A 12,722-nucleotide genomic window follows, 5' to 3' on the forward strand; every position below is an offset into this window, starting at 1 on the left:
AGTCAAGCACTGTCAAAGACAAATACAGGGATATTAGTTCCGACAGAGAGAGACACAGAGAGGGAAGTGGGGGTGGCCAGAGAGCGAGGGAGAGAGAGAGGGAGAGCGAGAAACAGAGAGGGAGACAGACAGAGAGAGGGAGAGAGAGAGAGAGGGAGAGAGAGAGAGGGAGAGAGAGAGAGAGAGAGGAGGTCTATTATGCATTGAGAGGCATGCATCTTGGCTGTGGGCATAGCAATATAACATTTCCATTTTAACCACTTACACAAAGTAATAAAATGCAAAGGAAAGCCAAATAATTATCTACTGTGAGAGCATCAAGTCTCAACGCAGTGACAGTATCAAGTATCAACACAGAGTGCAGCCTCCCGAAACGAGCCAAAACAGCCACAGTGGCTGTGACCGTTAGGAGATATTTATGACATGGTCAAGGGTAGGACAGTGACTGCCAAGTAAATAATTGGCTCTGAGACTTTTAGAGAAAATCTGTTTCCCTGTTGCCACAGCTTTGCATGACACAGAGACCCAGTTCAGCTCCAGATCAATAATCCTCCAGTGGCAGTTTCTCTCTTTCTCTCTCTCTCGCGCTCTCTCTCTCTCTCTCGCTCTCTCTCTCACACTTTTTCTTCTCTCTCCTCTCGGCCAGTGTCATTACCAAGAGCTTTTTGCATTCAAGTGCACCAATCAACAGAGCAAGCAGTGTGTCTTTCCAGTTCACCTGTCATCTGCCATTTTCACACGGTCTCTGACACACTTAATCTCTCTCCATCCTTTCACTCCCTCACTCGCCTCCTCTTTCCCTCTTTGTGTGTCTCCTCTTAAATCCCTCTTACAGAGAGACACACACACACACACACACACACACACCACACACAAACACACACACACACACACACACACACACACTCCCATTCACTCAGTGTCTCTCTCTCTCTATCACACACAAACCTCCTGCCCCCCCCCCCCCCCCCACACACACACACACTCCATCTCAGTCTCTCCCCTTGTCTCTCTCTCTTTCACTTCATCTCGTTGAGACAGGTGTGATGGTTATTCTCACTCCCCATGACCTCCACACTGCCGGTCCTGCCCTCCATCAGCAGGCCCATCTCAGGTGGAGAGCTCTGGAGTCTATCTCTTAATTGTATCTGTGAGGCCGACCTGTACTGTTTCTCCCGGCGCTCACAGGCTGACAAACTGAGAGAGGGTCCTATAAAAACAAGCTTTTGAGAACACACACACACAGACAACACACAGACATACACACATACAGAGACTGTTGCCCTGTGCATGCTCTTGGAGTTTTGGCCTTGGGCTCTGCAAAGTGCTTTAAGACAATGTCTATTGGCGCTATATAAATCAATACAATTTGCACACGCAAATTCAACTTTTTACAGACACACATTGAAGTTCTTACGCATGGACACACACACACACACACACACACACTCAGAAGGGGAACAAACTTTACAGAGAGTTTCAAAGGACATACGAAATCTGAACAGGTGCGACCGCTGTCTTGGCCAGTGAGAGTGAAGAGTCAAACTGTGCATTATTTTGGAGCTGCAGTCTGCACCCTCTCCCTCCCTCTGTCTCTCGCTCTCTCTCTGTCCCTCCATCCCTCCCCCTCTCTCTCTCTCTCTCTCTCTGTCCCTCCCTCCCTCCCTCTCTCTCCCTCCCTTTCTCTCCCTCTGTCTCTCTCTTTGCTGGTGTACATGCCTAAGCGAACTCCAAACCTCCCGCTGTCTCCCTCCATGCAGTCGGCCACAGGAGGGGTACATTCTTGACATGAGCCACTCTAGCTTCTCTTGGCAGCCAGTCTTTATCTCTCCCTTTCCTCCTCTCTCGCTCTCTCTCTCTCACTCTCTCTTTCTACTTCTCCATCTCTCATGTTTTCTTTCCTCTCCTCTTTCTGTCTTTTCATTCTCTCCTTACACTCTTCATCATCCTCTCTCTCTTTTTCTCTCTCTCTCCTCGTCTCCCTCGCTCGCTCATTCATTGGGATTTATTTTCCCACTGTCCTTTCTCCTCTCAAAGAGGAAGCTTTATAAATCCTCTCCTTTCCTTTCTTTCACCTCTAAATAACACTTATCAAGTCCCTCCTCTTACAGTAACTTCCTCTAGAACCCTATTCCTCTAGAGCCCTATTCTCTGCTAATGCGGAACCCCTCGGCGCCTTTGTGGATATTTGCACACGCGAGGTGTGGAACCCATGCAGTGTGAGGGTGAACACTGCACGTGGTCCGCGCGGAACCCAAGAGCTAGCGGTGTGCATTACCACACACTCTCATTCATCACACTGGCGCTGCATTACCACACACACACACACACACACACACACACACACACACACACACACACACACACACACACACACTCATTCATCACACAGCGCTGTCACTTTCTACTCTCACTCATCTCAGGCTGTCACAGCATAATAAAGACCCCATAACACCACTCCCAAGGGGCCACACGTCACACACAGCTGCATCAGGCAACAGACACACACACACACACACACACACAGCTGCATCAGGCAACAGACACACACACACACTGCTGCATCAGACAACAGACACACACACACACACACACACACACATGCACACACACACACACACACACACAGCTGCATCAGGCAACAGACACACACACACACACAGCTGCATCAGGCAACAGACACACACACACACACACACAGCTGCATCAGGCAACAGACACACACACACACACACACACACACACAGCTGCATCAGGCAACAGACACACACACACACACACACACAGCTGCATCAGGCAACAGACACACACAAACACACACACACACAGCTGTATCACGCAACAGACACACACACACACACACACAGATGTATCAGGCAACGGACACACACACACACACACACACACACACATACACACACACACACCGCTGCATCAGGCAACACACACACACACACAGCTGCATCAGGCATCAGGCAACAGACACACACACACACACACACACACAGACACACACACACACACACACACACACACACAGAGACACACACACACATCTGTATCAGGCAACACACAAACACACAGACACACACACACATCTGTATCAGCCAACACACACACACACACAGAGCTGCATCAGGCAACAGACACACACACACACACACACACACACACACACACACACACACAGCTGCATCAGGCAACAGACACACACACACACACAGCTGCATCACGCAACAGACACACACAAACACACAAACACACAGCTGCATCAGGCAACAGACACACACACACACACACACACACACACACACAGCTGCATCAGGCAACACACACACACACACACACATGCACACATGTTCATTCAGGTGCACCAGACAACATATATACATACATGCAGGCGGACACATGTACATCCATACAGCCACGCTAGCCACATAAAGCAGAGGCACACACACACACACACAGCCACACTAGCACAACATGAAGCAGACATAATCCCTCAACTGCATTCAGTAACATTTAGCCCTCACCATATGCATCCATACACATAAAACATAAAGTACATATATGCCACACACACACATACAAACTGTGCACCCCCCCCCCCCCCCCCCCACACACACACACACACACACCCCACAACAAACACATATAGTGGGTAAGAAACAAACACAGCTAAGCTGAGTTGAGCTGTAAATCATTTCACACCAACACACTTTACGTTATATGTGGTCTCTCTCTGCCAATTTTCACTACTGTAAATTCTCTGGACGATTTCCTCCCACTGCGATACAAAGCTCTCCCTTTTTAAACATTTAAAACCTGAATGGCTAAGTCATTGCAGGCTCATTGGCATTCAATCCCGTCAAAGTGAGCTCTTATGCTGAACTAATGGGAAAGGCACGATGTGCTCCGATGAATCCATGCCTGACAAACACCTGAGTTGATCAGATGAAAGCAGCGTGACTCTTTATATCAATACACCTGAAAGAGTGATTGATAATGCAGGGTTGGTGTGTGTGTGTTGGACATGCCAGAAGATAACTGCATGTGTGGAGGGACATGTGAATCTATGTGTTTATAGTATGTGGCAGTGTGTGTGCATGTGTAATGTGCACAGGAGTGTGTGTATTTGTGTGGGGGTGTGTATCGGCCTGTCTGTATAAGAGAGAGAGAGAGAGAGTGCGTGAGAGATCCAGCATACATCCAGGGTGACACGAAATGTGAAAAGATGCAATTAGGCCTGGAGAGGGGTAGAGAGGGGTAGAGAGGGGTAGAGAAGGGAAGAGAAGGGTAGAAAAAAGAGAGAAAAGCTCTCTGACACATTAACGCCAGGCTGCTGAAAGGGCCTGTCAATTACACCAGAGTGGTTCTCACGTGGCCATTTCCTCTCTGCCCATGGCCCTGATTGCACTTAATCTGCCTGGATGTGACTTGGGTGTGTGCATCTAGCCCCCCCCCCCCCCCCCCCCCCCCCCCTTCATTTCGGTGCTGTTTGTCAGTTATTTTGAGAACACCTCTACATCTCCTGTTCCATGTATCTTGCTCACTCTCTCGATCTCTCCAGGAACCAGGCAGTGGGCTGTGTGTGTGTTTGTGTGTTTGTGTGTGTGTGTGTGTGTGTGTGTGTGAGAGAGAGAGAGAGAGAGAGAGAGAAAGGAAGAAAGTGTGGATAATAGGAGGATTTTCCTCTGCCAGCACAGAGCAAACTCAAGCTTATAAAGGGAAAGCTGTTTGCCTTCGTTTGTCTCATTCCCAATTGCAAGAGAGGCCTGCACTCCGAATCCTACCAGTGGAGGTGGAGATTCAGTTCTTTCAGAGAGCTCGGAAACACATTGCTTGATTCTGGCAACAATGTGTGTGTGTGGGTGTGTGTGTGGGTGTGTCTGAAAGACAGAGAGGGATAAGGAAATAAAGAGAGTGGAAGAGAATGTATACGTGTGAGTGAGGGTATGTATTTAGGTGTTTGTGTAAGTGTGTATGTGAGGGCGTTTGTGTGTGTGTGTGTGTGTTTGTGTGTGTTTGTGTGTATGTGCATGAGAGAGAAACAGAGAGAGAGAGAGAGAGAGAGAGAGAAAGAGAGAGAAAGAGAGAGAGAGGGAGAGGGAGAGGGAGAGGGAGAGGGAGAGAGAGAGGGAGCCAGTCCAGAAATGCATTTAAACAGGACCCATGGCTGAGGCTGGTTTGAAAAATGAGGTGACAGAAAGCTTATTTTGTGGCCCGGCTGGCAATTTCAAACATCTCTAGCTTTTCATTGGTGCACTCCCCTCACACAGCCACTTTATACTGTGGTAAACATTTCACTCCTGCCACCCAGCAAGCCAGTTTCCCCCTGCCACCCAGCACCTTTAGTGCATTTAAATGCAGAGTGAAATTGCCACACATGAAACCCCTATGGCACGCCGTAAACTCCAAATCACACAAGCTTTGTGTCAGCTCACTCTGTAGGTGCACAGAAACACAAATACCTTCTGCATATAAAGGATGAATGTTCGGTCAAAACTGTTGGAATTTTATCACAGCTTTGTGCACAGTTAGAAACAAGAAACTGGAAACTCACACAGCCAATAGCACAGCACACACTTGAGCATGTCTTAGCATGGTGCGAGACTTCTTCTGACGTCAGTACAGGGTTGACATTGAGAAACCATTCCCTCCTGACTTCATGGCGTGGCGAAACACTACGAGGTCACTTTCTTTACAGACACAGAGGTTTGTATCTGTATCCGGGGCGCACAGACCATGTCATCACTTCATTATTTCCCCGCTGTCCTGCTCTTTGTAAAACTATATTTCACAGGGCTCTGCACCGCTCTGCCCAGCACTCAGCAAATATCGCTCGAAGCCGAGCATAAATTGAGCCGCTGCTGACTGGAGACTGTTAAGACCCTTCAGTTAATCAAAGCTCCTGGCAGGAAGCTTGGGGTCTGTGGCCAGAGATACACTCTCAGCTCTGAGGATCTGAGGGCCGAACCACTGAACGCCATAGTTCTGAACGTATGGGGCTGAACGTATGGGGCTGAACGTATGGGGCTGAACGTATGGGCCTGAACGTTTGGGCCTGAACGTATGGGGCTGTTGGAAACACAAATAGGAACTGTGACGCCAACTGCAAAATCAAATCAATGCGAACAAGAAGGGAAAATGGCTGCGATAAGCAAATGCGGGCTCTTTTGCCACCTGAACAAATGGCTGCCTTGGAAGCATTATTGCTGTGACTAATTAGAACATGGTGCGATGTGGTGTTGTTGTTGTGCTGGAGGAGGAGGTGGCGGCGGAGAGAGAGGGAGAGCGAGCCGGAAGGCTGCAAACTGGGAATGTCGGAGGGAAGGAAGGGAGGGGGAAACAGGTGGGGAGAGAGAGTCTGTCAGGACATCAGACTGGATGTGGTTTGGTGCCAGCAGCGCTGTTTTAATAAGCCTTCACTTTCACAACGCCGTTTTAACAAGCCTTCACATTCACAGTTTTATCATTGGGGGATCTCCACACAGTTAGCGCCAGAGCTTGCGCCGTACTTTTGTGAAATCAGGCAAGGGATTACACTAACCTGCACACACAAAGACAGAGACGATGGAGTGTGATAGTCAGGAAGTGTGAGTGTGTGTGTGTGTGTGTGTGTGTGTGTGTGTGTGTGTGTGTGTGTGTGTGTGTGCATGAGAGAGAGAGAGAGCGAGTGAGAAAAGGAGGTGAGAAAAAGAGAGAAAGAGGATATGTGAGTGCAGATGTGTGTTTCACAATATGAGAGTCTGTCACAGATGTTAAAAAGAATCCCATTGTTCTATCATCCAACATTCTAAATTCCATCCGCCCAGCCCCAGACCATATGCCCTTACTCCCTGTTCCAGACATACAGGCAGAACCCCTACTGAGCTCTTGCAGCTCGGATGAAAATCAGTGTCTTTTGTTGGCGCCTATACACTTGACAGTCCACCTGCAGCACAAAGGGCCTCCCATAGCCCATTACCAAACAGACCCCAAACACAAAGGGCCTCCCATAGCCCATTACCAGACAGACCCCAAACACAAATAGGAACTGTGACGCCAACTGCAAAATCAAATCAATGCGAACAAGAAGGGAAAATGGCAGACATGGGCCACTGAGGTCCCCCAGACTATGAAAACAGACACAGTATAGCGTGGCCTGCTGAAAATCTTACCAAATAAAATGAGGCCGAGCTATTCTCTTAAAGAGAGTTGAATATGTCACACAAAGATATTTTCTTAGATATTAGATATTTCATATTTCAAAATTGTATTTCGTATTTCATAAGGTATTACATTATATTACATTCATCGCTCAAACTCATTGCTCAAACACTGGCTGAGTTTCCACAAGGGGAGCTGGGCTGCCGCGATCTCCCTGGGTGTGTGGTTCTGAGGTCTGCCGGTGGAATTTCAGGGGCTCTATTTCTGGCACCGTCTAAAGGAGCCTGGTTGCTCATTTACAGTCCCCAGAGCACAATTTAGCAAGCAACAGAATCTGAGCCGAGGCCTTCTGCACAGATGCCAAAGAATCAACACAAGTAGTTTTTTTTCTTGGGAGGATTTTTTCTTCTTCTTCTTCTTCGTCCTCACCGAGTGCCTCGTCTGATCGCTCAGCATTAAGAATTCATTTCCCTCTTTTCCTTCTTCGCCGCCCACAACTTGTAAGCTACACAAGCATGCGGGTAATTGGATTTAAACAGATAGTTCAAATGGAGCCGCAAAATAATTAGTGACAAAACCCTGATGCAATCTCCTGTATGTTTATCAGTCTCTCCACAACGCTGAGGTTTCTGGCCGAGATAAGAGGTGGTAAGGGGGCTGTAACTCAGATTGGTGAAAAGAATAACTGATCCATTAAACTATTTATACATTTTTGAGAAACAATCTTTACGCTTTTGTTTTACAGACATTTTCATTTGCTGGCTTCAAAACCACACAAACAAATGTTGCTATGAAGGTATGACATTGAATTCATACAAATGTAACATTTCACACAATCACTCCTAAAACAGACACACACAAACACATATACACACACACAGACAGACAGACACACACACACACAGACAGACAGACAGACAGACAGACAGACAGACAGACAGACAGACAGACAGACAGACAGACAGACACACACACACACACACACACACACACACACACACACACACACGCACACTGCAGAATGTAAGGTCTTAGCTGTTTCTAAAGGTCTGCTATAGAATGCCCACTTCAGTTGGATGAATGTCTACAAAAACAGTTAGCGGGGAATAGCTGTGCAATGCTATTTACCATCCACGATGACCCTCATGTTCAAGGACAGGTTGCAGTCAAACAAATCAGCTCCAGTCCAACACAGCAATAGAGCCTTAACACTGTTTGACTGGCCACAGGGATGTATGTGGTGTTACAATAACTATAAATGACACATCAACCCAAACAGATTAAAGCTATGCATTGCTGCTGAATGTTAAAGAGGAGATCAAAATACTCAGAATGTACTGGCATGAGGCAGAGAATTCAGGGCAATTTGATGTTTTTAACTTTTCATGCCCCACTATTGGGGATTAAACAGACACAATTGTGTTATTTCTTTCTTTCTTTCTTGATGAAGACACAGCGGTGAAGACCACACTCCACCTCAGGGGGAAGAGCTATGCTGAGGCTCTTAGCACAGAGGTGTCACTATTGTCCTTCTTCTACATAAGCGTGCACTATTACCACAAGTGACCATGACAAAGTTTAACCTTTCATTTGAGTATTGGTGGATAAAAGCTCATCTCAGCAGTGAAGGACAATTTGAAGGTCAAAGCAGACCTAGAACAAGAAGGTCTCCATCTGTATTACAGTGACACTGGCCCTAAATCACCTTACTTCAAGCCAAGGATGATCAGTCACAATGTTTAATGTAACAAATGTCTTCGCTTACTCCCTCTGCAACCTTGAGTCCAGCAGGATTCTATGGAACTCCAATTGGCGAATGAAAGGCAAACTCCACTGCAATACAGCCATGTGTTTCCCCTTTACCCTGATGTGATACCAGCAGACTGGATGCATTCCACTGGAGTTCAGTAGTGGACACGTTCCAAGATCTTCCAAGACCTTGACGGATAGCCACAGATAGTAGCGAACACCATACATATATATAATAATATATAATATATTATTTCGTTTAGTGTAGTTAGTTTAATTTATAAATAACACACAAATAAAATGTCAAGAACAATAACTAACAGTAAAATTAAACAATTATAACAATATACTGTAATGAACATTATTTGAAAATATCTTGAACACGAAAAACGTGATGGAAACGAGGAAGGAATGCAAAGAGGCTGGAGGAATAAAGGACAGACAGACATGAGAAATGAGGAATGAAGGACAGACATACATGAGAAATGAGACGTGCTTAAAGACATGAGACGCGTATTCAGCATGACGCTGCGGAAGGTCTACTCAGAGTGTTGCAGAATTGAAATTGTCAGAATTTAAAACTTATGAACCGATTTTTTTTTTTAATTTTCCACTTCAAATTTTCAGGCCACGGTAAACTGTGGATATTTGAAAACGTGGTTACCGATTCAGCAGATAAGGGGGTTCCGCTGTCTCTGCGTGTACCGTATTGTCTCTCTCTGCGTCTACGGTATTGTCTCTCTCTGCGTGTATGGTGTTGTCAGATTAAATTAGACTACAGCTGTGATCTGGGTGGCAGGTCCTCTGCCCCGACCTCATTAATGTGAAGAGTTTTTAAGAGCCTGCATGCTTACATATTCACACATTGATCAAAAAGACAGTGTTATTAATTACAAACAAAGGGTGGGGCAAGCACATCCATTCATTTCCACAGCGCAACGTGAGCCCTTCAGCACGTGGGAATGGAGGTGATGGGCTTTACTTCTGTGTGTGTAATTAATCTACCAGTGCTTTTATTGCAGAGGGTGTCTTTAATGCCTTTTTGTGTAGAATCTCAAGTAAGCGATTAAAACAACAAACTGCGCTGCTCTGTGGCGCTAAGTGCCCTTGAGCTGTAGAAGAGTCCATGACAAATGGCTGGAGAGAGGCTCATTTGAGTATCATGTTGCGTCTGCCAGACTTAACTTCCTCTCTCACATCTGTGTGCTGCTCTGGAGGACATTCAGTACAACAGCTCCCTTATCTTCAGCATCAGCTGTTATCATACGGATTGGTGTGGGAGGGGAGGTGCGGGAGGGGTGGATGGGCTTCACTCTGTAACCTAGAGGGCTCATTATTACTGAACAATACAGCAGACAGGCCAGGCAGGGCAGCAGCAGCAGCAGCAGCATCAGCAGCATTGTGATTATTCTTTAGACAGACTCCACAGATGAGAGGGCCGAGGGAGAAGAATACAGAGAAGTCTCCTGAGATGGTTTACCAACAGGAGCTGATGGACAGCCTCTACCCACCACACACACACACACACACACACACACACACACACACACACACACACACACACACACACACACACACACACACACACACACACACACACACACATACACACACACACACATACACGCACGCACACACACACACACACACAAATACACACACACACACACACGCACACGCACACGCACACGCACACGCACACGCACACACACACACACATACACACACACACACACACACACATACACACACACACACACACACACACACACACACACACACACACACACACACACATACACACACACACACACACACATACACACACGCACACACACACATACAAATTGAGTGAAAGGAAGAGAGAGATGAATAGGGAGAGACAAAGCTAAAAAGAGAGCAAAATGGAAAGAATAACAGAAAGAAAGAAAAACAGGTCAAATAAAAGTGTTTGAGGTAGAGATTTAAGGTTAGAAATGCATAGAAAAGGACAAAGAACTAAAGAGAGAGGGCAAGCAAAAGAGAGATAGAGAGTGTGGATGAGTGAGAGAGTGAGAGAGAAAGAGAGAGAGAGAGAGAGAGAGAGAGAAAGATGAGTGCAGGGGGTTCACATTACCCACAGCTAACAGACCCACTTCATCTGGGTCAGATCGAATTATCATCAGAGACGGCTCTCCGCCATTGCATCCACAGTGGGAATCACCTGGGCGCAGGGCATATACATCACGCTGCCTGATATCGCACAATAACACCTGTGACATCTCTTAGCCAAGGATGCCAAGCCTCAAATAAAGGACTTAGAAAGGCCACAGAGGAGAGCTCAAGAGCGTTGCAACCTGTAGGTTGAAGATATCTGATCCAATGCGGTAGAGTGTTTACTCAGATATGCCATTTAAACGTACCGGTAATGCTGTTTACAGAGCATACATGTATTGGACTTCATCAGCCAAGTTCAAGACATCAAGTGTGTATGCAGACACATACTCAAGTGTGTATGCAGACACATACTCAAGTGTGTATGCAGACACATACTCAAGTGTGTATGCAGACACATACTCAACTAAAATCAGCTGGAAGGATTAAAGCAGTTGAGTCAAAAATAGGCGAATTTAGGTGCTCTGAGCTGCATATTTGACCTGCCATTCATATACCCATTCACCAGAGGTCTTAGTCTTCACTGTACAATTACCAACCTTGGCCTCTGCTCCACAGATGCCAAACTCAGAATTAGTAGGAAGCCAAAAACATTACATGAACATCAATATTACACAATCCAATTGGAAAAATTAATCTGCAAATGAAAAGTATTTCTTTGTTTAACTTGGTGGGGGATCTTTCTTAAAGAAACTACTTTTCACAGCTGCCTGAAACGCCTCAGTGGAATTCCAGCCTTTTCCCTTTGATACAACATGACGCAATCTTGTAACAGAATCCTTTTTGCCCACCTAACTGACCAATCAGAGCACAATGGGCTCATTGGGAGGCGGGCTAAAAGTCACAGGAGCTCTAACAGAGCATTTTCTACAGAGGATTAGAGATGTACTTTATGCAAAAAATAATGTTTCTGGAACACTGATGCATGTAAATCTAGTACCCCCCCCCCCCCCCCCCCCCCCAATTATGAAAATTGAAAATGAGCATAACAGATCATCTTTAATGTACTATTCAATGCACAATCCATAGCATGGCATTTTATTATAGTCCAATATAAGACCAAACTGAATGTCAGATGTGATAATTCCCTCTTCAATAAATATAACTGTAGTTTTATCAATGCTGGAGCACATTTATATCTACAGTAGCACTTCAGCTGCCAAACCCCGGATCAAGCTCCGTCCACTACCCCTCCCTAATTCTCATGCACCTGCTGTAAGTTCTCAGAATCCTCTCGGCAATGTAATCGATGCAGAATGTATCTTGTCAAGAGATGTGACGTGTGAGTTTGTTTCCTGTGCTCAAACCTCTGTAGATCCAGACTAACAGGTCTGATAAATGCTATCCTGTCAGCGTTACCAACTGTTCCACCTCCTTGTGGGACCGTCCTGATTTTTACTGATGCTTCAAATGTGCCTCAATTAATCCCCGTTAATGTTTCCTTTCCTCTGCACCGCCACATTTCTGCACTGCCTATGAGATATGTAATGAGCGAGCGATGATTAGTGAGAGTTGAGTCTCCATGGTAATCAGAGAAGAACCTGCGGTTATAGGCTTGGACATGTAGATTTGGCCTCCATTTTTCATACCTGCAGGTGTGTTCATGTTTCATACCTGCAGGCCGTTGTTTGGGAATCCACATAATGAAATGGCACACGGCTCACGTATAT

This window comes from Clupea harengus, chromosome 10 (assembly GCF_900700415.2).
Source record: "Clupea harengus chromosome 10, Ch_v2.0.2, whole genome shotgun sequence".
Classification (NCBI taxonomy): Eukaryota; Metazoa; Chordata; class Actinopteri; order Clupeiformes; family Clupeidae; genus Clupea; species Clupea harengus.